At 47.5% G+C, this 27243-nt stretch overlaps 1 protein-coding gene across 1 annotated transcript in view; it reads right to left on the bottom strand.

Moving 5' to 3' along the window:
• LOC147733335 (uncharacterized) overlaps positions 1-27243 on the bottom strand; it is a 496040-nt gene that overhangs the window by 115066 nt on the left and 353731 nt on the right. The window lies entirely within an intron of this gene.

Raw genomic sequence — 27243 nt, 5'->3', positions numbered from 1 at the left:
TCCGGAAAACCCTTTCCTTTCCCATGTAGGCTCCTCGGTCCCTAGTTCTTCTGGTACATAACGCAAAGCAAAATAGGTTTTTTTTTTTGTCAACTCCTTGACTTTTTCCCCTTCATTTTAGTCTGAGATGGGTTGGGAGTTCTGTTACCTGTCCTTTTGAAACTTAATTCGAATTTCCCACTCGGAGAACAGTACTTGCTGTATGGACTCCTTCACAAGATGCCACCAGCATCCGATAAGGGTAAGGAGGTCATTTGTTCATGGATATGGCATGGTCATGGTTTAAGGTGGAGGGGTGTTATAAGTAGTATGGCAGAGGTATAATGCTGTGCCTTGTTTTATAGGTGCAGATACGTCGAGGCAGTCTGAAGTCCGATTTGGGTAAAAGAAGTCCCTTTTCCTTGTTTTCTTTCCCGCCCTCTCCCCAGAGCTCATTTGTTTACTCATTGTTTTCTATCATATGAGTGGCATTCGGGCTGGCGTAGCGGATCGGGCCATACTACGTTCCCCGGAGTGTTACGGGCATTGGAAGCGGAATCCAACAGCGCGCTTTAAACAAATAATAGAAAGAAAGGGTCTTGGTTGTTATTCACAGACTGTTGATCATGCGGTGGGAAATGTGACTTGAGTCCTTGACATCCATCGATTGATATTGAACAGTGTATGGGCGGGTCTCTGATCCCGTCAATACCTTTTAAAGGGACTCACAAATCAGATGAAGCAGAGAGCCATTGGCAGTGAGGGCATGTGGTCCCGAAGACTGGGAGAAGCCTGTGTGTGCTTGGAGGAGTGTGGTGCACCACCGCCGTTCACAACAGAAATGCGCAGAATGCACCACACAGGAGCAGCAGCAGGTGCAAACGACGTCTGCAGTGCGCACACACAGTGTACAAAAGAGGAATGCAGTGTGCTCCTGCAGAGTGCAACAGGAGCACGCAGTGAAAGTCTGAAACCGCAGTGTGTAACTGAAGTGTGAGGTGTCCAACCACAAAATACAACTGATGTATATGTGCACACAGAGGTAGGAGCCCATGGAAGATGTGACATCACAGAGGTAGGAGCCCATGGCAGGATGTGACATCACAGAGGTAGGAGCCCATGGCATGATGTGACATCACAGAGGTAGGAACCCATGGCAGTGTGTGACATCACAGAGTTACGATCCAATGCTGTGTGACATCACAGAGGCCCCGCTCCCGCCTCTCAGCTGCTCCTCCCTCCCACTTCGCCATAAATGGCGGCGACTGCGTGTACACACAGAGGCCACGTGCAGCGGGCGCGCTGATTGCACGCCGAAGGCACGCCAAAGGCAAGCCCGTCTACGCCCGTCCGCGCCTGGACCGCGCCCCGCGCCAGAACCCCTGGACAGCGCCAGAGCCAGCCAACCCGACTGAGCTACGCCGCCACCACCCTCCACGCACTCAACACCGGCTGACATCCAGCCTGCTACCAAGTCACCCGAAACACACCCACAGAGCCTTCACCTGCCACGCCTGCTACTTCACCTGCACTCGGCCCTGCACCGCGCCAGCCAAAACAGCCGCCAACAACAACCACCTCAAGTGCATCCTGCTCAACACCCGCTCCATCCACAAGCATTCCGTCGAACTATGGGACCTCTCGGACAAAACGGCACCAGACGTAGCCTTCTTCACAGAAACCTGGATGAACGCCTCCTCAGCCCCCGACATCGCCATTGCCATCCCGGACGGCTACAAGATCATCCGGAGGGACCGCGTCAACCAGACCGGAGGAGGCATCGCCATCGCCCACAGAAGCACTATCCACATCACGACCAACACCGAGAACACCCTCGCCACCGCAGAGCACCTGCACTTCCAGATTCACACCGACCCCAAGACCACCCTCAGAGGAACCCTCATCTACAGACCCCCGGAACCACGCTCACACTTCAGCGAGTCCATCGCAGACTTCATCAGCCCACTCGCCCTCGCCTGCCCGACTACATCCTCCTAGGAGACCTCAATATCCACCTGGAGAACGACCAGGACAACAACACCACCGCCCTACTAGACAACCTCGCCAACCTCGGATTCAAGCAACTGGTCAACACCCCCACCCATTACGCTGGCCACACGCTCGACCCTGTCTTCTCCTCCAGCAACCACATCTCCTTCAGTCACACCACCAAGCTCCACTGGACCGTCCACAGCTGCGTATACGTCAACTTCAGGAAAACAACGACCCACCACCGCCCTCAACAAACCCCCCGAACATGCTGGAGCAAGATCACCACCGACCAACTCACCACCTCCTTGCACCTTAACCCTCCCACCAACACCACGGACCCCAACGAAGGAGCCCGCAACCTCACACAGTAGATCACCGACTACACCGACACCCTTGCTCCACTGAAAAACCCTCCCAGCAACCTCAACAGCAAGAAAGCCCCGTGGTTCACAAACGATCTCAAAGACTCCAAGAAATCCTGCAGTGACCTCGAGAAATTCTGGCGCCACAACCAGTCAACGGACAACATGACAGCCCGCAAGAACGCCACCCGCAAACACCACCAGCTGATCCGCACCACCAAAAGGTCAAGCAAGACCACTGACTCATTGTCAGTGAAATTGCTCTCCCACCCTCGCAGCTCCACCATTAAGTGAGGTGCCCCTGCTCCTGCACTCTTGCGTGTTGGTGATCGAGGCCCTCCTCCACACGCAGGTTTCCCTGCGCCTCATCCCTGGTGGTCCAGTGGACCTCTGTCTCCTTTCTTTCTTTCTGCTCCTTCACTCGTTTTTCTCCCCTTTCTATCTTTCACCTTTCTGCACCTCTGCTCTTTTGTGCCTTATTTCTGCCCATTTTCCCTTTCTCTCCCTCTGCTCCTTCACTCGTTTTCACTCGTTTTTCTACCCTTTCTATCTTTCACCTTTCTGCTCTTTTCTGCATCTCTGCTCTTTTGTGCCTTATTTCTGCTTATTTCCCCTTTTTTCTTTATCCCTTCTTTCCTCCCTTTACCTTTCCCCGCCGCTGCTGCCCCCGCGGCCCCTCCCCCCCCTCCAGCGCGACCGGCCCAATCTAGCTCCCCTCCCCGCTCCCGCCTCCCAGCTGTTCAGCCCCCCCCCCCGACCCCTACTTAATGGCGGCCACTGCGCGGCCGCGGGCGCGCCGCTGGTGCACCGAAGGCGCGTCAAAGGCAAGCATGTCTGCGCCCGTCTGCGACCCGTCCACGACCAGCACCAGGAACCCTGGACCTCCGCCCCGCCAACGCTACGACCCAGCAGCACTCCACACACTCAACCCAGGCTGCAACAACAACTGCAAGCTAGCATCACCAGCCGACACCCATGGACCCTTCAGCTGTCACCGCTGCCGGCACACCTGCAGCACCGCCAAGAACACGGATCCAGCACAACCCGTCCACAAGAACACAACCGAACCGAAGACCCTGCAATGCATCCTCCTCAACGTCCGATCCCTCCACAAACACGCTACAGAAATCTGGGACCTCCTCGACAGCACCACCCCAGATGTAGCATTCTTCACCGAAACCTGGACCAACACCACCTCGGGACCGGACATCGCCATCGCCATCCCCCAAGGATACAAGATCTCCAGGAAGGACCGCCCCACCCACCCAGGAGGAGGAATCGCCATCGTCCACAAATCCAGCCTCCGCCTGAGCACACTCCCTGACGAGTCCACAAAACTGGTGGAACACCTTCACTTCAAGATACTGGCCAGCCCCACCGCCGCCCTCCGAGGAACCCTCATCTACCGACCCCCTGGACCCCGCGGACCCTTCGCCAACTCCATCACGGACATTATCTCCCCGCAGGCCATCGCATCCACCAACTACACCCTGCTGGGAGACCTCAACTTCCACCTCGACAATCAACTGGACCCCAACACCACATGCCTCCTGGACAACCTCCACAACATTGGACTCCGCCAGATCATGACCGAGCCCACGCACTCAGCAGGACACACCCTCGACCCCCTTTTCACAACAGGAAACTCCATCACCTTCAGCCACACCACCGAACTCCCATGGACCGACCATCGTTGCGTCCACTTCACCTTCAGAACACCCACCATCCACAGACACCAGCACCTGCTTCCACAAAGAAACTGGACCAAAATCACCGATGACCAGCTCACCTCCTCACTCAACAACTCCACCCCAACCATCGCGGAAAACGACGACCCCAACACCGCAGCCCGAACCCTGCATAGATGGATATCGGACAGCACCAACACCATAGCCCCCCTCAAGAAAAACAACAATACCCGTGCCAAGAAAGCCAGATGGCTTACCACCGAACTTCGAGAGTCCTGGCGCACATGCCGCCGCCTCGAAAAGACCTGGAGAAACACCAAATCCACAGAAGCCCACAACAACTTCAGAGCCACCACCAACGCCCATCATCAACTCATCAGAGAAACGAGGAAAAAAGCGACTGAAAACAGAATCTCCACCCACGCACACAACAGCAAGGAACTCTTCAGCATCATCAAGGAGTTTGCCCAACCCACCAGCGAGTCTACCGACATCCCTCCCTCACAAGACCTCTGCGACAAACTCAGCATCTTTTTTCACCACAAAATCAAGAGCATCTACGACAACTTCGACGAAGACAACCAACACACTGAACCCTCACCAACCACCCCCGACACCCGGAAACCAGCGATTGATGACTGGACAGCCCTCACCACCGAAGACACACTGAAGACAATGAAGTCACTCCACTCAGGGGCCCCCACGGACCCCTGCCCCCACCACATCTTCAACAGAGCCGCCAACACCATCGCACCCATGCTCTGCCACACCATCAACCGCTCCCTGGCGACCACCTCGTTCCCCGACAACTGGAAACACGCCGAGGTCAACCCCCTCCTGAAGAAACCCTCAGCGGACCCCACCGACCTCAAAAACTACAGACCCATCTCCCTGCTCCCGTTCCCAGCGAAAGTCATCGAGAAAGCCATCAACAGCCAACTCGCCACATTCATTGAAGAACACAACATCCTCGACTCCTCCCAATCCGGCTTCAGAAAAAACCACAGTATGGAAACCGTCCTCCTCGCCGCAACAGACGACATCCGCACCTTACTGGACAAAGGAGAAACAGTAGCCCTCATCCTCCTTGACCTATCAGCGGCGTTCGACACAATCTCCCACCGCACCCTAATACGCAGACTCTACGATGCAGGAATCCAGGACAAGGCCCTCGACTGGATCTGCTCCTTCCTCTCCGGCAGGACGCAGCGGGTCAGACTCCCCCCTTTCCTCTCGGACCCCACACCTACCACCTGCGGAGCCCCCCCAGGGTTCCTCCCTCAGCCCGACGCTCTTCAAAGTCTACATGGCTCCACTTGCCCCCATCGTCAGAACCTACGGACTCAACATCGTGTCATACGCAGACGACACCCAGCTCATCCTCTCCCTTTCCAACGAGCCCAATACCGCCAGACGCAACTTTCGAGAAGGCATGGAAGCCGTCGCCAAATGGATGAAAAACAGCTGCCTACAACTAAACACCAACAAAACAGAAGTACTCATCATGGGCCCAAACCCCGACGCCTGGAGCGACACATGTGGTCCACCGCCCTCGGAACCCCGCCAACCCCCACAGACCACGCACGCAACCTGGGAATCATCCTGGACTCTGAGCTCAAAATGGACCGCCAGATCAACTCTGTCTCATCTTCCTGCTTCCACACCCTCCGCCTCCTTCGTAAGACCTTCAAATGGATCCCCCTCGAACGGATCACTGAAATAATATCGAGGGACAAAATATCGACTTGCCAAAATATCGTGGACAAAATATCGACAGTCAAAATATCGAGTTTGTATCTACAAACAGGTAAGTACAAAAATATCGAGTACAAAATATCGTTAACAATAATATAGATGTAAAAAATATCGACTTTATTAAAAACAGTGTTAAATTAAATTAATATTAAATTTTAATTACTAAAATATACTTAAAAATACTTAAATTAAATTATAATAATTAAATAATAAATGAAAATAATAAAAATAATTTTTTATAATCTTATTTGTTGACCCTGAACCCTAAAATATACCCCTTTACCCAAAAACCCAAAACTGACCCTGAACCCTAAAAATACCCCTTTAGCCAAAAACTAAAAACTGACCCTGAACCCTAAAAATGCCCCTTTACCCAAAAACTGAAAACTGACCCTGAACCCTAAAAATGCCCCTTTACCCAAAAACTGAAAACTGACCCTGAACCCTAAAAATGCCCCTTTACCCAAAAACTGAAAACTGACCCTGAACCCTAAAAATGCCCCTTTACCCAAAAACTGAAAACTGACCCTGAACCCTAAAAATGCCCCTTTACCCAAAAACTAAAAACTGACCCTGAACCCTAAAAATGCCCCTTTACCCAAAAACTGAAAACTGACCCTGAACCCTAAAAATGCCCCTTTACCCAAAAACTGAAAACTGACCATGAACCCAAAAAATGCCCCTTTACCCAAAAACTAAAAACTGACACTGAACCCTAAAAATGCCCCTTTACCCAAAAACTGAAAACTGACCCTGAACCCTAAAAATGCCCCTTTACCCAAAAACTGAAAACTGACCCTGAACCCTAAAAATGCCCCTTCACCCAAAAACTGAAAACTGACCCTGAACCCTAAAAATGTCCCTTTACCCAAAAACTGAAAACTGACCCTGAACCCTAAAAATGCCCCTTTACCCAAAAACTGAAAACTGACCCTGAACCCTAAAAATACTCCTTTACCCAAAATGTATCAATATTATTTAATTACCAAATAATTATTAATTAACAATAATAATAAAGTAAATATATTAGCACATTAGCTGTAATTATTTTAATAATTAATATTATTTTTTCCCAATTAATTACTTACCAATAACACACAATTATATATATTAAAATGTACTCTAATTAATGTAATTAACTAATTATAATTAATTAATTACCAATTAATTACTAATACAAAATATGTACAAAATTATATTAATTAATTAACTAATTATTATTAATTAATTATCAATTAATTATTAATTATAAATATTTACAAACATATATTAATTAATTAATTATAATTAAATTACTTCCCACCCTATTCCCCTATAAACCCACAACCCGCTACAGAATTACATTACGCAATTATTAAAAAAACAAAATTCATTTAATAAAATATTTTATAACATTAATACACACTTTTCACACATATTATTACATAAAAATACACTATAAAATATTATATATTATTAAAAATTCGATATTTTTGCTATCTATATTTTACACAGTCGATATTACTTCACTTACCTGAAAAACGATATTTTTGTAGTCGATATTATGTCCAGTCGATATTTTGTCCAGTCTATATTTAAAACTCGATATTATGTCCAGTCGATATTTTGGAGTCGATATTTTGTCTGTGCACCCCCTCGAACACCGAAAGACAGTCACTCACGCCCTGGTCACCAGCAGACTCGACTACGGCAACGCACTCTACGCCGGAATAAACAAAAACCTCATCCGCAAGCTACAGAACATCCAGAACGCCGCCGCAAGACTGGTCCTCAACCTGCCAAAACACTGCCACATCTCCCAGCACCTGCGCACACTCCACTGGCTCCCCATTGAGGCGAGAATCACCTTTAAGATGCTCACCCACGCACACAAGGCCCTCCACGGCACCGGACCAGCATACCTGAACAGCCGACTCAAATTCCACGCACCCCAAAGGACCCTACGATCAGCCCAGCTTTCCTACGCCGTGGTCCCTCGCACCAGAAAGACCATATCGGGAGGCCGCTCCTTCTCCTTCCTCGCGGCCAAAGCATGGAACGCCCTTCCGCTCAACCTCAGACAGACAACATTGCTCCCCATCTTCGCAAGAAACCTCAAAACCTGGCTCTTCGACAGACCCCCTCCTTGATGGGATGGAAACTGCACCCCCCCCACCACTAGCGCCTTGAGACCCTCACGGGTGAGTAGTCGCGCTTTAACAAACTCCTGATTGATTGATTGATTGATCCTTCAGAGAACGACTGGACAACAACACCCACAACAGCAAGGAACTCTCCAACGTCGTGAAAGAGCTCTCCAACCCAAACGCCAGCAACAACGACATCACGCCTTCTCAAGACCTCTGCAATTCTCTGGCCACCTTTTTTCACCGTAAGATCGTCGACATACACGACAGCTTCTGCGCTCAGAACACGTACCCCACCACCGAACCTACACCCCTACCACCACCATGTGCGCCTGGACTCAGGTCTGCACGGAAGATACCACCCACACGATGAGTACCATCCACTCGGGCTCCCCAGCCGATCCCTGCCCCCACCACATCTTCAACAAAGCCGACTCCATCATCGCACCCAAACTTCGGGCCATCATCAACAACTCCTTCATATCCACCACCATCCCGGAGAGCTGGAAGCACGCAGAGATCAGCGCCCTCCTGAAGAAACCCACCGCAGACCCCTCAGACCTCAAGAACTTCCGCCCCATCTCGCTCCTCCCCTTCCCTGCAAAAGTCATCAAGAAAACCGTCAACAAACAGCTGACAGCCTTCCTGGAGACGAACGGCTCCCTCGACCCATCGCAGTCCGGATTCCGAGCGAACCACAGCACCGAGACCGCCCTCATCGCGGCCACCGACGACATCCGGACCCTGCTGGACAACGGAGAAACCGCCGCCCTCATCCTGCTCGACCTTTCGGCTATGTTCGACGCGGTTTGCCACCGCACCCTGGCAACCCGCCTCTGCCACGCCGGGATCCAAGGAAAGGCCCTGGAATGGATCACCTCCTTCCTCTCCGACAGAACCCAAAGAGTCCGTCTCCCGCCCTTCCTCGCAGAAGCCACCAAGATCATCTGCGCTCAGCCCCACCCTCTTCAACGTCTACATGAGCCCTGTTGTAACCTAGTTCTGGTTTCCCCCTGCAACCCTAGGCAATTGTGGTAATAGTAAAGAAAAAAAAACGCAAGACTACTGGAATCCGAGCAAGTTCATGAGGTGAGCCTGGGTAGCCGGGTGGTGGTGAAGTGAGCGGAGCAGGGACCCATACTAACATAACGTCTGTAACCGCATTTAATGATGTTTAAGCTGCGCGTTAGCGTGTGAAGTAAGTACCTCCAAACATTCAGCGCAAACCCAAGGCCAAACGAGTTAACGCTCTGAGGAAAACAAAGAATCACCTGCTAAAAGTACATAAGCATTGAAAGTATTTAGCGTGTCAAATTCCTCACATTGTTGAAGTTAAGTGCAGCGCATGACAAATAAGCCGTGTCCTGAGTGAAAGTGAGGTGCATTTAGAGCGGCGCAAACCCTTGATTGTTTAACAATCCGAAAGAAGAAGGGCGACTCTCCTCAGCGCGAGGCGAAGAGGCTCATTTAAATGTTAGAAGTGAATCGGCATCGGCGAGTGTCAGCTGTCCTTCTGGCCCTTTTCTGTATATTCTATGGAGTGATTAGCTTACCTTGAAGCAGCACATTCGGGAGCTTGAGGGAGGTCGTGGCTGGCAGACCTTGGCGGCGCTCGGCGATCGTAGAGTTTTCCTCAGCACTTTGGCGCGAAGGTGAGAACGACGCACTTCACGCAGCAGCGCCACCTTGCTGTCGAAGGCCGTAACTGCTTATGCACACGATGATTTCGAGAAACAATGAAATCGAGTGGAATAACAAATGAGTGAATAAGAACAGTACCCCTGGGTGGAATTTATGAACTACACTTCAAGAAAAGTGTTAGGAAAAAAATTACCTTATACACTAAATGGGCTGATATAGGGAAATGTTAAGAAAAGGTATACCCAGTTTGTAAAAAAAAAAAAAAGTCTGAACACCCTCTTCTAAGTAAAATTCTGAAGTTATAACTAATGAGCTAGGAAGAAACTACGGTACGGTTAACACATAAGGGAAATTATATAAGTGGAATTTGTTTGCAGCAACTATATGGATAAAAACATAAAGTGCATCTTACCCCCACCAGAGAAAGAAGTCAAGAAGGGAGCAAACAGAAATGTATTTGAGGAGGTGATGGACGATTTAAGTGTACATTACAAACAAAAACTGTTTGTCAACGCACAAAAAGTCAAAATTCAATGGGAATATGGTGTTTGTAAAAATGAATTGGACGTATGTGAAACCAAACCTGAAAGTACAATTGACATAAGTGGAGTTGGAATCGACGTCATCGCTGATTCAGGTTCAAGTTGTACAGTGATAAACAAAGATATTTGGAAGAGTAAATTGACTATGACACAAGGGAATGAATTAGATGAAGCTGACACATCCCCTAAGACATACACAGGAGAAAACATTAACTTAATAGGTTGTAGAGAAGCAAAGTTGAGCTATATGAAGAGAAGTACATGGAGTATAGTTTATATTTCAGAAGAAGGACCCTCGGTACTGGGGTGGGAAGAACAGAAGAAATGTAAAATAATGATAGATCCCAACCGTACTGAACCTTTGAATAGGCTGGCACAAAACAACAACAAACTCAGTACAAGCTCCAAGATGTTGAGTGAGAGAAAGCCATCGTCCACGACCAAAAGTGGATGGACAAAGGCTGCATGGAGTAAAGAATGGAAAAATGAAGCAGCCATTGACAAATTCAAACTAAAACAAAGTGCATTCATGAGTTATGTTGTTGAGGACAATATTAGTGAAGAAGTTCTGGTAGATAAAGGTGAACCGGCCTACGAAGGAACATGTATGGTTTCTCAGTCCACGGTGCTAGTGGAGGACTTTTGTAAATCTACCTGCCACAAAGATGAGGAAGTGTGGCACTCTACTGCAATGATTAAGTCAAAACCCATCACAAGAAAGAATGATGCTGATGACAGTGACCAGGAAGAAGATTATGGTCTGTGTCTGGTGGAGTCTAGGTGTAACATGCTAGGAGAGTACTATGACTGGTTATATAATGTAGAGCCAGGGAATGAAGGTAAAGAGGCTCACAAACACGTACTATGTCCTCACCCCAAAGCTCAGTTAAGGAACAAAAGGTTGGTGGAACACTGGAGAGAATGTGAGTTAAGAGACACAGAGGACACAACCACATTCTCTAGTGGAACTCACTTGATGAAATTGGAAGGAGGACAGGTCTTTGTGGATGCATGTATTGAAGGAGTGAGAGTTGTTGGAAAAGATAGTACAAGTGACACTGGTACAGAGTACAACAAGAGAATTGACGTCAGACATACCACCGAGGGTGACAACGTGAGGGACACCCGTTGTATGAGTAAGCGTAGGCGTAGACGCAGTACATTATGGTCCTGGAAATATCCCAAGAAAAAGGATTCTAAAGCCGTGGTCACTCACCTGGATGGAGAAGTCAGTACAAGTAATAGCAGGCAGGAGCACAATACCAAAAGGGATTGCCAAGGTGGAGTGAACGATGAGGAATCAGAGAAAAGGAACAGGAAGGCACTCAAACCAGCACTATGCCCACACCATGTGGCAAATATAGGAATTGACTAGACGCATACTAGACTTGCGGGCCAGCATAAGACCTGTGGACCAAAAGATTCAGCGAGCCCTCACGGAAGTTCACCATTCACGTTAGGGACCTAACTGAACTGTGTGTGGGCCTGCACGAAACATTGGCAAGTTAAACGATGTAGTGTCAGACGATGAAGAAATGGACACACTCAAACACCTACAATGTTCCCACCCTGAAGGTTCCATGCAAAGAGATGTGAGTTGATGGTGATAGAACCAAGTTGGACGCCGTCCCACTTTCAGAAACACGATTCACACTTTCTCCCACCTGCCACTGACTCAGCTGACTGTCAATCACTCAGACCAGCTTCTGGGGGTCACTCCACGCACTCCGATCACCTATCGGAGCTGTACGGTGACTCCCACTCTGTCTCTGAAGCCTAGTTTGGCGGTCACTGCTGGCAGAACCCACATGAATCCCATTCTGACACAGAGAGTGTTCCTCATGCCCTTGTTACCAAAGGAACATCAGGGAGAGCCGTCCGCTATCCCAAATGTTATCAAGGCCTTGTCGTGACTAATGTTGACAGATATATATATCACCAAAGTTTTCTCTTTGCAGAGTATTCCTCATGCCCTTGTTTCCAAGGTAACATCAGGGTGAACCACCCACAACTCCAAATGTATTTAGACCTTGTTTGTGACTAATGTTTACTAGTTCACTTATCTCCAAAGTTCTCTTTGCCACACGTTGTGCCTACCTGTCAAAACCCTCAAGAGAGGAAGATGTGTTGTAACCTAGTTCTGGTTTCCCCCTGCAACCCTAGGCAAGTGGTGCCTACCAGCTCTCCTGCGCGAGAGCGTCCATTGTTCCCTGCCCTCCTGATTGGTTCCCCAACATTCCGCACTGTCCTGGTTCTGTTCCCTTGCCCCCAACTGCCATAATGATTCTGACTAACTGACCTACGCACTGCCTTAAGGTGTGGGGCTGATTTAATAAAACTTCTATTTCTTTATCTTACCTTGACTCTAACTTTAATTGCAACAAGCCCCCTCGCAGCCATCGCACGCAAGCACAACCTCAACATCATCTCCTATGCCGACGATACCCAACTGATCCTCTCCCTCACCAACGACCCCACCTCCGCCAAAGCCAGTTTCCAGGATGGAATGAAAGACATCGCAGACTGGATGAAGCTCAGCCGCCTGAAACTGAACTCAGACAAGACGGAAGTCCTCATCCTCGGCCCATCCATCACCGCCTGGGACAACTCCTGGTGGCCCCCTGCTCTGGGCCCCCCACCCAAGCCCACGGACCACGCACGCAATCTGGGCTTCATCCTTGACTCCTCCCTCGCGATGGCCAAGCAAGTTAACGCCGTTACCTCCTCCTGCTTCAACACTCTCTGCATGCTGCTTAAGATCTTCCGCTGGATCCCCACTGGAACCAGGAAAACGGTCACCCAGGCCCTCGTCACCAGCCGTCTGGACTACGGGAACGCCCTCTACGCTGGGACCACCGCCAAACTACAGAAAAGACTCCAGCGCATCCAGAATGCCTCAGCACGACTCGTCTTGGACATCCCCCGACACAGCCACATCTCCGCCCACCTGAGGGACCTGAACTGGCTCCCAGTCAGCAAAAGGATCACGTTCAGACTCCTCACCCACGCACACAAGGCTCTCCACGACTTGGGCCCCGAATACCTCAACAACCGCCTCACGTTCTACACGCCAACCCGCCAGCTCCGCTCCGCCAGCCTCGTCTCGCCACTGTCCCACGGAACCGCAGAACCACCACCGGAGGAAGATCCTTCACCTACTTGGCGGCCAAGACCTGGAACACCCTCCTCACCCACCTATGACTCACCCAGGACCATCTCTCCTTCAGGAAGCAACTCAAGACCTGGCTTTTCGAGCAGTAGCAGCCCCCCCCCTTTGCCTTGAGACCCTAGCGGGTGAGTAGCACGCTTTACAAATACTCCTGCTTGCTTGCGCGCGCGTGTGCATCTGTGTGTCTGTGTGTGTGTGTGTGTGTGTGTGTTTGTGTGTGTGTGTGTGCAGGGGGGCTGGCTGTGTGTGTGCGCTGTTACTGCATGCGAGCCAAGCTATAGCAGGGGCTGTGTGTGTGTGTATATGTAAGCGCGTCTGCGCAAGAGCGTCTCAGAAGCGCATCCACAGACCCCAATCGGCGCATCCCCCGGTCTGTACCACTTGGCAGGCAAGTCCATAACAATCGATCTCGCTGTCAACAGCGATTCGTGCTGCATCACCAGTGAGACCTAAAAACAGTGTATTATGAAGATACCATGCTTTTAATCGAAGGCATTAAAACGGGATTAGATCAACCCAAATTTCTGATTCTAGGTGCTAAAGAAGCATCAGGATAAGAGAGATGCCAGACAATTCCACAAGTCATCCGGACTATTCTGTTAGTGACAGAAAACTAAACCCTTGACCTAGACAGTTTTAATGCAAAATTCCACAAAACATTGAAATACTACGCGTCCCCCAAATTACATAGATAACTGTATCTGTTCCAGTTCTATTCCAAAAATACAGCAAATTCCCAACAATCTGAGAAAATTATAGACTGATCTCATTATTAAACAGTGATGGTAAAACATACACACAAAAAATAGCAACAGGCACCCTCGAATGTTAATTCAACATTTATAAGCACAGTGCGGACAGGCTTCCTGAAAAACAGAAAAACAAGACACAACTCCTTTGCAACACTATTGATAAAGCAAACAAAATATGTTTCTCTGGGGCTACTGTTAAGTTCAGTTGCTAAAAACCGCTTTGATAGGGTGTTGTGGGGTTTTCTTCAGGTGGTTCTTACACAACATCACCTCAGGCTGAAATAATGACATAGGACTTAGCTAGGAGCAGAATACACTTTATAACTAACACCGCAACATCTCTACACAGAAAGCCTTCCGACTCCCTACTAACCGCCAACATTTTAAGTACAGCGTGGGAGGTCCTTGCATGCATAGATACGCTAGGGAGGTGTTCAAGGAAAGACCACAAGGGACGAGACAGATACCAAACATGGCAAACCTTGCAAAATGTAAATACCATGGAGATGCTTTGAATAAACTGAGATATTACCCAACCCAAAAATTCATCAAAGGTGTCATGAACCTTAGTCGCCATGTCAAAGAACAGTCACAGTCAGAGGGGTCATCTCAGACTACTTTGAATTTCTTAAAGATACAAAGGGGGGGGGGGAGAATTATATACTTGTGTATAGATCACCATCTGGTGTTGGGCTCGGATGTTTGCACTTTGTTGTTATATTTGAAGAAGATCTTTGTAGTCACGAGATAGGTGAAACCTCCTTAGGACGATAGTGCGCATGGACATCGACTCCATCTTTAGATTGTTTTTCGCCATAAAGGGTGATGATGGAGTTTGTGAGAAATAGAAAAAGATGTCCATGTGTGATGTATCTAAGTAAGATACTCTGCAACAGATACAGGTACCCGGGGAGGCAGGTGGGCGGATATAATTCTGCAGCTCTACATGCCAAGAACAGATGCATACTGGTAAGTAGCATTTTCCGTTCGAGGCATATGAGCTGCAGAATATATACTTGTGCATAGACTGTATAGCAGTACTCTCCCTAGCGGTAGCCACCTGTATCTGTTGCAGTGGTTTGAAAAAGAGTCTTTAGTACAGCTTGGCCCACACTAGCCTGTTGTTTTGAATGCACATCTACACAATAGGGTTTTGTGAAAGTGTGTGGTGTAGACCATGTTGCTGCTTTACAAATGACATCCATGGGAATGTTCCCTAAGAATGCCATAGAAGCCCCTAATTTGCGTGTGGAATGTGCTCTAGGGCGAATGGATAATGTACGCTTAGCTTTTTGGTAGCATATCTGGATGCATTTAATGATCCACCTGACAATTCCAGCTTTTGATATAGGATTGCCCTTATGTGGTGGTGAGAAAGCTACAAAAAGTTGTTCACTTTTCCTGAAAGTTTTTGTCCTTTCAATGTAGTAAAGAATAGCTCTTTTGATGTCAAGTGTATGTAGAGCTCGTTCTGCTACTGAGTCTGATTGAGGAAAAAAGACTGGCAGTTCAACAGACTGGTTAAGGTGAAAAGCAGAAACAACTTTTGGTAAGAATTTAAGGTTTGTCCTAAGAACCACTTTGTTGCGATGTATTTGTAAAAATGGTTCTTGGATGGTTAATGCCTGGATTTCACTAACTCTTCTGAGAGATGTGATTGCCACAAGGAAACCTACTTTCCATATGAGAAACTGTAGTTCACATTTATGTAAAGGTTCAAATGGGGGACCCATGAGCCTGGTAATGACAATGTTTAGATTTCACACTGGAGAGGGTGGAACTCTGGGAGGAATTATTCTTTTAAGGCCTTCCAAGAATGCTTTAACCCTAAACAATGACAAGTGTTGTCTGTTTTGTAGGTAAGCAGCTACAGCAACAAGATGTAATTGTATAGATGTGAATGCTAGATTATATTTTTGTAGATGCAGGAGATAACAAATTATGTTTTGAATTGAAGCATCTAGTGGATTGATTGTGTTGGTATTGCAGTAGATCACAAATCTTTTCCATTTAGCTGCATAGCATGCTCTAGTGGTAGGACATCTAGACTCCTTAATGACGTTCATACAGTCCGGAAGGAGATTTTTGGTAACCAAACTCTAAGACTTCAGGAGCCAGATCGCTAGGTTGAGTTGAGTTGGATCTGGATGCCTTATCTCTCCATGGTTCTGCGTGAGAAGCTTTGGGGAGAGGGGCAACTTTTGATGAGGATCATTGTGAGAGACTGTTGTTTGATCTTGCGCACCAGTAATTGAATTGCGGGAGAGGCGGAAAAGCGTACGCAAATCTGCCTGACCAGTTCATCCATATCACATTGCCTTTTGACAATGGGTGTGGATACCTGGGATGCGAAGCTTGGGCATTTTGTGTTTAAATGTGTGGCAAACAGATCTATGTCTGGGTGACCCCACATTTGAAAAAATGGATGAAGAACTTGCGGATAAAGTTCCTATTCATGGATCTGTTGTTTCTGACGACTGAGCAGATCTGCAATCTGATTGTATACCCCTGGAAAATGTTCTGCTAAGAGGTATATTTTTTGAGGAATGGACCATCTCCATATGCTTTGCGCTAGGCATGAAAGCTGCAGACAGTGTGTCCCCCCCCCCTGTTTTTGTACAAAGTACATTGCTGTCATATTGTCCGTATGGACGAGGACAACTTTGTGTACGAGATGTATTTGGAATGATTTTAATGTGAGAAAAATCGCCAGTAATTCGAGATGATTGATGTGGAGCAGTTTCTGTCGATGGGTTCAAAAAACCTTGAATGGTATGGTTTAAGAGATGAGCCCCCTCCAGCCGGTTTGTAATTAGCTTTCCCTCTTGTATGAGGTTGTTAGCTTTAGACCTATATTGTTCTGGAAGATGTTGCATGAGTGTCTCCAGCTCATCGTAATGCGCTCTATCATACCTGGCCAGCAAAGCTTGGGCATTAGCAATGCGCCAGTAATTTGCGGCTTCTGACGCAACCCGTTTACCAGATGCATCCAATAATTTAGATTCTTTATCCGGAGGAGGGTCGTCACCTGTTGTTTGGGAATTTGCCCGTTAACGGGCATTTGACACTACTAGAGAATCTAGAGGGAGCTACCCATTGATATAAGCTGGATCATTTGGAGCTGGGTTATATTTTTTATCAACCCTGAGGTTGAGAACTCTAGCCCTGTCAGGGTCTTTATACACATCAGGGGCATGTTTAATCATACCTTTTAACATAGGTGAAGTATTAGTTGACTTTTGTGATTGTGTAAAAGTCTCTAATAAAAAATCTTCCTCCAAAGGGTCTGAGTGTAATTCTACTCTATGATCAATCAATCAATCAGAGTACTTGTAAAGCGCGCTACTTACCCGTGAGGGTCTCAAGGGGCTGAGGAGAGGTGGGTGCTGCTACTGATCAAAGAGCCAGGTCTTGAGGAGTCTTCTGAAGGTGAGTAGGTCTTGGGTGTGCCATAGGTGGGTAGGGAGGTTGTTCCAGGTCTTGGCGGCAAGGTAGGAGAAGGATCTGCCGTTGGATGTTGTTCGTTGGATGCGAGGGACAGTGGCGAGGGCGAGGCTGGCGGAGCGAAGCTGGCGGGTGGGGGTGTAGAAGTTGAGTCTGCTGTTCAGGTAGGCTGGTCCGGCGTTGTGGAGTGCTTTGTGTGCGTGGGTGAGGAGCTTGAAGGTGATCCTCTTGTCAACGGGGAGCCAGTGTAGGTCTCTCAAGTGGGGGGTGATGTGGCTGTGGTGGGGGACGTTGACGATCAGTCGGGCGGAGGCGTTTTGGATGCGTTGTAGTCGTCGTAGGTGTTTGGCTGGGATTCCTGCGTAGAGTGGGTTGCCGTAGTCCAGTCTGCTGCTGACGAGGGCCTGTGTCACCGTTCTTCTTGTTTCGGTCGGGATCCACTTGTAGATCCTGCGGAGCATGCGGAGGATGTTGTAGCAAAAGGAGGAGACGGCATTGACCTGTTTAGACATGGAGAGGGTGGAGTCGATGATGAATCCTAGGCTGCGTTCATGGTCGGTGGGTGTTGGTGCTGTTCCCAGTGTGGTCGGCCACCAGGAGTCGTTCCAAGGTGAGGGGGTGGTTCCGAGGATGAGTACCTCCGTCTTGTCCGAGTTTAGCTTCAGATGGTTGTTGATATTTGGCTGCTCTATTTATGCATTGCGCAAAACCTATGTTGTCGTCTGGAGGGGATAGTTTAGATGGATATGAGTCTGGCTCAGGTATATCTGGGATCTTAGTATAATCTTCCCATGGGTCAGGTGGTGGGAGACTGTGGATATCAACATCATCATCCCCTTGTGGCTCTCAATCCCCATCCCCACCCCCAAATTCCTCTTTATCCTCTTGTGGTGCAGGTGAGGAAGGAAGCTATGGAGATTGTGCTGGAGAAAGTGGTATAGTTGGAAGATTTAGAGGGGGAAAGGAGGGTCTGCTATGTCTTTCTTCTTTAAGGGTATTTCAAGTGCCTCCGAGGTGTCCAAATTCCTCTTTTTAGGTGGTATTGTGATGACATGGCCGGTAACAGGGTCAATGTGTAAAGTTTTTTGTTTTGGATCCGAGGGATCTGGTTGAAACAGTTCCTTTGAGGTATTGTCTTTTTTTGGCATTGACGACTTTGGTTCAGAGTGTGCTTTGGTTTAGGTTCTGTAGCTTTAGGAAGGGTATTGGTCTCCTTATGCTACAGTGGAGTTTTCGAGTCTGAAATCTTTTTCAACTTTTTTCGGTTCCGAGGGCTTGTCCTCTGCGTGTTTCGCGATGCCGAAGCAGTCGGCGTCGAAGCCGTCTTCGGTGTCGATAGAAGCGTTTCTGGTTTCGACTTTAGTTTCAGTACCGGAGATGGTGTTTCGGTACCTCTATGTGGCTGGCTCGATCCCGAGTCGCCGGAAGGCTTGTTTCTCGACTTCGGAGCCAGACCCGAGGGCGGGCTTCTGAAGTATTATCACTGTGTCGACCGAGCCCGAAGGCGAAGGTGTCACTGGAGCCTTATATTTTGTTTAAGATGGGGCAGGGGTCTGGATCTGGGTACTCACGATCCGTTGACCTAGAGTAATCGTCTGATCCTCTGCATCTGATTCGTCGACCTCGGAGATGCTGATGTCTTCATCCTCCGGTTGTTGTTCTTCTGGAACATCGGGCCTGCATTGAAGATGTCGTCCGGCGCCGAGGTAGCTGATTGAGACATTACGTGACGTCGAGCGCGGCGATCACGTATGGATGTCTTCGATCTAAAGCACAGGCCTTGCAGTCTTTGTACTAGTATTCTGGAGAGAGGCAAAGGTTACAGACCTTGTGGAGATCAGTGTGTGGGAATTTAGCACCACACAGGGGGCATTTTCTTAAATGGAGTTCTTTCCATTGACTACCGGGCCTGATGGCGCAGATAGGCCCAAGGGCCCGCGTTGATGACTGGAATTAAAGGTCTTGCTGAATGTTTGGGATGCGTGTCGAAAGGGAATGCAATCAAAACAATACCATTGAGAGGTGAAGCATTGCGCGTCGAAGGGGGACTGAGTACGACACCGTCCCGGAGCGCAGCAATTTACATCCGAACCCCATGGCGGAAAAAAACAATCTGAGGATGGAGTCGATTCCCATGCGCACTATTGTCCTAAGAAGGAGTCATCTATCTTGTGACTACAAAGAACTACTTCCAATACAACAACAAAGTGCAAACATCCAAGCCCAACACCAGATGGCGATCTATGCACAAGTATATATTCTGCAGCTCATATGCCTCGAACTGTAAGTTTCTTTCGAATAGATAGGTGTAAGTCATATTTAAGCATAAAATGGATTAGTGAAATCTACAAAGCCACAGCAATGGAAAGAATAACACTTACCGGAAATAGATCAAGTTTCCATGTTCAAGCGTGGGAAAAATTCCTGGACTCTTACGACTAACATTATTGCTAACTATATTATATAATATCAGATATTACAAGCAGGAATAACATCTTATTAAAGAGATAGGAAGGTATCCAGTGAAATAAGCTAATCTTAGGAGCACTAGGAAAGATCAGCTTCATTTATAGAATTTTAAGGTGATCCACTATAGCCGTAATTACGAGCTGCACAGTACTGGGGCAGATTCACTGCACAACAAATGTGCATATTTATTTACCCTTATCATGCAGATGCTGTAAAATTAGATCCAATACCGTGCAATTATGAGTTTATACCCCAATGAAATGGGGAATTGCTGTGTGGGACAGTTTTTGCAGACCTAAACCACATAGAATTTGCTATTCCACGGGTTTCCCCATAATGGGTGATTTGTTAGGGACTTGGCACCATCAAGACAATACTAAGGAGGAATAGGGTAGAGAGGATGTGGTGTTGGAAGATGAGAGGGGGGGTTGAAGCCTCAAGTGAGGACTTATACCAGACATGGCCAAGTACGGGGGCAGGGTGCGGAGATGCTATCAATCAGGAGGCGTGGGTAAGGGGAGACAGTATGGAGAAGTGTGGCTCAATGATAAGAGCAAGACTATATGCAGGAAGGAATTTATCTCTCAGAATTAATCAGTTCAAATCTGCATTTTATTTGCACACTTCTTCTTTTTGAAGAACTAATAATAGGAGAGGCTCCTTCCAACAAAACCAACAGGGTCCTTTTTTAGGAAGAGGCCAAACAAAACCACGAGGGAAGCCGAGATACAACCAACCATGGGAGATGTCAACCAGACGTCACAACTACAAAAACTGACGCCCTCACTGATTTTTAACATCTCCAATAAAGTCCTAACCAAGGATGAAGAAAATATACTCCAGAAAGGACTTACATTTGTCCCTTCCAAAAGGACTGACTTTGTAAAACTAAAAACAGAAACCATTGAATTTTTCCGGAAAGTTAGGTTAAAAACATACTTTACAGAAAATCCAACTACCACCAATATGGAAATTACTGGACTTCATGACAAATCAACTTTTTGTCCCCCCAATTACAAAACACCTAAGGAATTACTAACTTTTGAGAGAACCATCCTCTCAGCAATTGGTGAAATGGAGAAAAAGACCCAGTGGGTGAAATATAACATCACGAAATTGGAGTCCTTAGCACTAACAAACTTAACAAAAGATACATCTGTAGTAATAAAGCAAGCAGACAAGGGAGGATCAATCGTGATATGGGACCGTCAATTGTATCTGAATGAAGTCAAAAAACAACTAAGTGACATCAAGTGCTACCGCAAACTGACCAAAGACCCTACAATGGAATTAAAACACCAATTGCATTCCATCATTGATGAAGCCTACCAAAAAGGATTTCTTGGAAAAAAGGAGTTTGAATATCTAAAAATAAAACAGCCGAGGATTCCACTCTTTTACGTACTCCCGAAAGTACATAAGAACGCCAGTGCTCCACCTGGACGACCCATAGTATCCGGGTGTGAGTCCTTGATGGAACCGATTTCAAAATTCGTGGACTTTTTCCTGAAGCCGTTTGTTCCTAATGTGAAGTCCTACATTAGGGACACAACTGATTTCATCAACAGACTACAAAATGTGAAATTTGATAAAGGAAGTGAGTGGCTGGTTACTATGGATATAACATCCTTATATACCCAAATTCCACAAGATGAAGGAATACAGGCTTTGAAATACTATTTGGAAACACGAGAAAAACCGGAACATGTTCCAACAGAATTCATCATACAGCTAGCACAGTTTGCCTTGAAATACAATTACTTTCTTTTTGATGGAGAGTTCTACTTCCAGATAGGAGGAGTAGCTATGGGCTGTCCATTTGCCCCCGAGTTAGCCATCCTCTTCATGTCCATTTACGAAGAAAAATTCATTTATCAAAATAATCCATTTGAACATGCCATCAAACATTGGAGTCGTTTCATCGACGATGTTTTTTTCATATGGTCTGGCACTGAGGAAGAATTAAAATCGTTCAATCAATGGCTCAACAACAGAACCCAAGAGATCAAATTCAGCCTTGTTTACTCAAGAAATAAAATCCCATTTCTAGATGTGGAGATATACCCTTCGGACGAAGGAGATCTAATAACTACTCTCCACAAAAAAGAAACAGATCGCAACAGACTGTTGCATTTCACCAGTAATCATCCCCGTAGTCTCAAAGAAAACTTACCCTACGGACAATATTTGAGAATTCGGAGAAATTGTCATGACAGACAAGAGTACGAGAAACATGCCGAAAAACTGACAAACAATCTAATCGATCGGGGGTACCCAAAAAAACTTTTACACCGCTCCAAGAAACGTGCATGGTGGACTCCAAGAGAACACCTGCTGGAAAAAAAACAAAAAAGAAACAGGACCGAATAGTCCTAGTGACTACTTTTTGCCCAAATTCAAATATGCTAAAAAAGGTTATAAACAACAATTGGCATCTGGTCAAAAATCTGAGCGAAGAACTAAAAAAACCACCACTGTTCGCCTTCAAAAAAGAATCCAATTTGGCCAACAAATTGGTGAGAGCCGCATTACCGACAAAACCACCCACCAACTTAAGAAGCATGATGGGCTTACCCCCAGTGAAGGGTCACCATAAATGTGGAGGATGTAATTGCTGCGATTCAACCGAAGAAGGATCAGTGTTCAAACACAATGGATTATTGTGGAAACATGAGCAATTTACTAATTGCAAAACAAAATCTGTGATTTATGGGATCAAATGCCCATGCAAACTCCTATATATTGGGAAAACCAATCAGGAGGTACGCTCTCGCATACAACAACATAAATCCAGGATAAAACGGAAGGTACCCAACGCCCCACTAGTCAGTCACTGGCAATCAAAAAATCATGACGACAATGACTTCCGATGGACGGTGTTGATTAAGGTGGAACAAGATCCTAGAGGAGGAGACATAGACATGAAATTGTCTAAAAAAGAGGCCTCAATGATTGTCAGATTCAATACGGCCACCAATGGATTAAATGAATTATCTGAAATGTTCAAACTATAAGAAAACATTGACACTGACGTTATAATTGATGAATAGGTCCCCTATCAAAGAACCCCCCCCCAACGGAGACACTACCGGAACTGATTGCAAAATTATACACGCTTTTTTTGTTAAAAAACATAACTCAACATTAAGAGCAACCAGGACCTCAAGGAAACTTCAAGGGAATATACCAACAGACACAAAAGTTAAGCGTCGACATTTGATAATTTTACCATTCAAATATGGCGACCACAATACTTGAGGAAGTCACGTGACATTTAAACCAGGAAGTTAAAACACCATCGGGTGTCTCCATTACTAGATCGGAGGACGGGACCCGAACGGAGCATACAGCGATCTGAAGGTACGACTACAAACTCGCACTGAAAGCACTTGAACTTGCCTCATATGCGCAAATACTCATTGAGACATTCCCGTTTTTTACCCCACAGACGCGATGCGACTCCGCGCCCGACCAGACACCGATGCTGGCGTTTAGCGTTGCATTTACCGGTAAGAACCGCTACGAAACACAGTCGAGACCTGTAAAGTGCTTGTAGGTTTTGATGAATTACGTCCACCTCGCGCAAATGTTCACTAAGACATTTCTGCTCTTGGCCCCCACAGACGCCCTTTGATCACCAATTTGATTTATCATAAAGCAAACAATGTCGGCGTTACCACCCAACCACCCGGTAAGGAACACCGAGTTATGCATGTGAATTTCAGCTCCAGTTTAAACACAAGCCACTGACATAATCCCTGTCCTTTCCCCATTCCAGAACTAAGGAGACATATATCATGCCAGAAGTAAGTATGAGGTTGAGTATGAGTGTAACGGAATGGTGTCATTAGAAAGTTGTTCCAATAAACGTGTATATTTGCTACACAGGTGGTCCCGCTCCGCGATAGATGTTGAATATATGAGGCACACCTTGCTACACTTAGAGAGGTAAGAGGTAGAGAAGTGGGTGTTGAACCCAAGTAGGCTCACGCAGAAACAGTTCATACATTAACACAGGTCCCCACTTTTTTGTCATTCACAGCCATTGGTCCTGACGAGAACTCCTAAACTCAGGAGTTTGAAACGCGTAGACCCCTTTATATCACGTTTCTCACGTGGAAACCATAAGAGAATTGAACAAATCTGTCGATCAAAGTGATTCATATCAAAAAATGCATATCTATGGTTTCTCGCTCATATATTGTATATAATTGTACTAAAAATGTATTGTCTTTTATAGTGTTAGTAGTTTGAATGAGTTCACAGTATGATTGCAATGTCTTTTTGGAATGAATGGTGTATATAGGTGAGTTGTGACATGATTATCTTTTGTATTGTTCATTTGTAATGTGCTTCAAAAAGTATCTTTGAAATGAAAAAATGTTTTGAAAAAAACACACACAAAAAAGAAGAAGTGTGCAAATAAAATGCAGATTTGAACTGATTAATTCTGAGAGATAAATTCCTTCCTGCATATAGTCTTGTCCATATGCTTGGTACTAAATAAGTGCAGTGAAATCACTTGGCAGTATTGGCATTCAGTTTTGGATTAGTAGTTAAGGCAGGGTTTGGCCTTACTGTCTGGAAACCCATACCCAGTTTTGGTTTATCTATCAATGATAAGAGCGGCAGACCCTGATGCAGAGCCCGGGACCAGGGTTCAATTCCCCGCGTCAGTGGGTCTTGGGCTCAAAATTCCACGGACCTGATAATTCTCGCCTCGGTGCCTATTTCAATCAAAAGGTCCCACTCTGCAACTCTGGGCAATAGCTTGCTTAATCTCCACAACGGCCCCCACAATGCTAAGGATGCCTGGCCTCCACCTTGGGGGTGCCCAGGAGTGGACGCCTCACAGGGAAAGCCAGGATGGGTTCCACAGCGGTATTCGTACAAGCGCCTTGAGACCCTTGCGGGTGAGTAGTGCGCTATACAAGTATCAATTTACATTTACATATGCAAGAGATGGTGGGTGGTAACAGGCAGTAGAGGTGCAGAGTAGGGAAGGGCACAGGGAGCAGGAGAGGAGCTGGATATGGTTGCCAGAGCAGGGTGTAGGGGAAAGGGGGGAGGGAGCTTAACGATAGTGCACCGGACTTGCATTTTGTATTTCAGACTCCGAGTCAGGGGTGACATGCTGTCTTGGGAAAGTCTTATGAGACTAACAAACCCAGAGGAGAAGAGATGACAGGATTTCGGGAGGCCAGCCAGATATCGTTGTGGGACAGCAACAACATTGCCTCAAAAAGGTCTGGAGTGGCCCCTGCAGTGCAACGGCTGAGACAGGTCAATGCAGCCTCTAGGACAGCAAATACAGGTGATAGGCGGAGCAGCTTGTGGGCACAGGCAGGAGGGCGTATCTCAACCCCTTGTCTGCCCTCCGAGTTGGTCAGTGGTTCACAAGTTGGCATGGGCAGCAGGTTGGATTAGCAAAATATGAAGCCAAGAAGGCTGGAAGAGTTAGAGCACAAGTCAGAATGCCTGGATTATGATGAGGTTACATTAGAAGAAGGGGACAAGTGGTGGGGGACAGGGGGTTCACGTAATGCACTTGTTTATAGCTCGTTACAGGAGCATCACGAAAGACTTTGCACACGTCAGATGCTATTGGCTGGTGGAGCCCCTTCACAAGAGGTTCAGGTGCTGGATCCACTTAGTAGGCCAACCTTGATGCCAGTTAAGGTTGCTGTTATCACACAGGCAGCTACAAAGCATGGAGTCTGTGAGGATGACAGTGGGGTTGACAAGGACAGGGTGGGAGATACATTTACATAAGGGAAATATGTAAAGGATACAGGCGTTGCCACGGATGCACAGGATGGTGTGCAGTGGCGGTGCGTCCATTGGGGGCGTTCGGGCGTTGCCCCACTAGCCTGGACGAGACGACCGCCGACTGCACTGAATAAAAAGCATTTGCATTGCAGTATCATCAGTCTGTCAGTATTATTTAAAATTAATTTAAAACTGAGCGCACTAAGGCCCGGGAAAAGCCCGACATGGTCGGGACTGGCACTGCATAGGGAAGTGGGCCGGCGGCGTGGGGGGCGGGGCTGCGTCAGAGTGACAGGCAGGCAGGCAGCACACAGGCAGAGGGATGCGCATGTAAAAGGCAGGAGTAGTCGAGATTTCGACTGGCCTGCGCATGCGCACATTTGAGACCTCCACACCCCTCCCCCTATACCAGTAGTGTCCGACATAGGCATGGACCCGGGTCCAGGTCTCAAAATGGGCAGATATCAGTCTGCTCTTAGGCCAATCCTGGCGCAGTGGCGCTGCTAACGCCGCGCCAGGATTGGCTACTCCAGCAGTATGGTGCCGCGCGTGGGTGTTGGCTGCTCTAAGGGATTGTCGTTGGTGATTGGCCACACTGCGCGTGCTGGAATCATGCCACGAGGCCCACGAGTCCGACAAGTAAGTGAAAGTGAAAGTGGAACTTTACTTTAGTGATGATGTTCATGAGATGAGTCATACTAGAGTCAGTGGGCGCGTGACTGTTGTTGTTGTCGGACTCCGGGACTCGTTGACTCAACTCGACTCGTGACCACCAGACGTGTGTGTTGTGTATGTTGTCACTGACTGACTGGTGTCTGCCACTGGACCGCCTGCCTGGAGGGACCTCACCGAGTCACCTACCTAGTGTGACTGACATCGAGACCGGGTCCCCCCACCCACGTAAGTTAGTTATGCCACCACCACAATAATTTACTACCTTGAGGTTTTGTGTCTATACTGACTGTACTATTAATTTAATTTATAACTGCATTTGCACGACGGGACTGGGGGACGAATAAGTAGTGAGGCGGCCCGTGATTAGAACTGGCTACGTCCCACCCCCACCCCCCTCTTGCAGGTTGAAAAACGAATTCACTTCAGAGGAGCAGGACAGATGCGACACAAGGCCATCCTGCCTCGAGACTGGCACTAGGGGTGACTGTGCATGCCACGCGCCTCGAGGCACTCACGTCTGGTCGTCTGCCCATGAGCGCTAGCTTAGGGGAGTGGGAGTCATCAGCCGAGGGTGCCGGAAGAAGAGGGGGTGCTGTAGGCTGCATCGCGGCGAACCACAGGGCCTGGACACAGTGAATTGAAGCGCAGATGATCAGGGTTCTCGGTAAACGAGAACCCCAAAGACCGGCCCAGGGACAGCGCCTCGAGGAGCTAACTTATATCTAGGAGGGAAGGGCAGGAATCCTGTTTGCAGCGCCTAACACCGGTATTTGCCCAGTATTTGCAGGAGAGCGAGGAGAGAGAGGGAGAGACACAGAGGCAGCAAGAGAAGGGAGTGGGATATAGAGAAAGTGAGAGAATCTGAAAGTGCCTCAGAGCG

This window comes from Lissotriton vulgaris, chromosome 2_1 (assembly GCF_964263255.1).
Source record: "Lissotriton vulgaris chromosome 2_1, aLisVul1.2, whole genome shotgun sequence".
Classification (NCBI taxonomy): domain Eukaryota; kingdom Metazoa; phylum Chordata; class Amphibia; order Caudata; family Salamandridae; genus Lissotriton; species Lissotriton vulgaris.
This window is presented reverse-complemented; position numbering and strand designations above follow the sequence as displayed.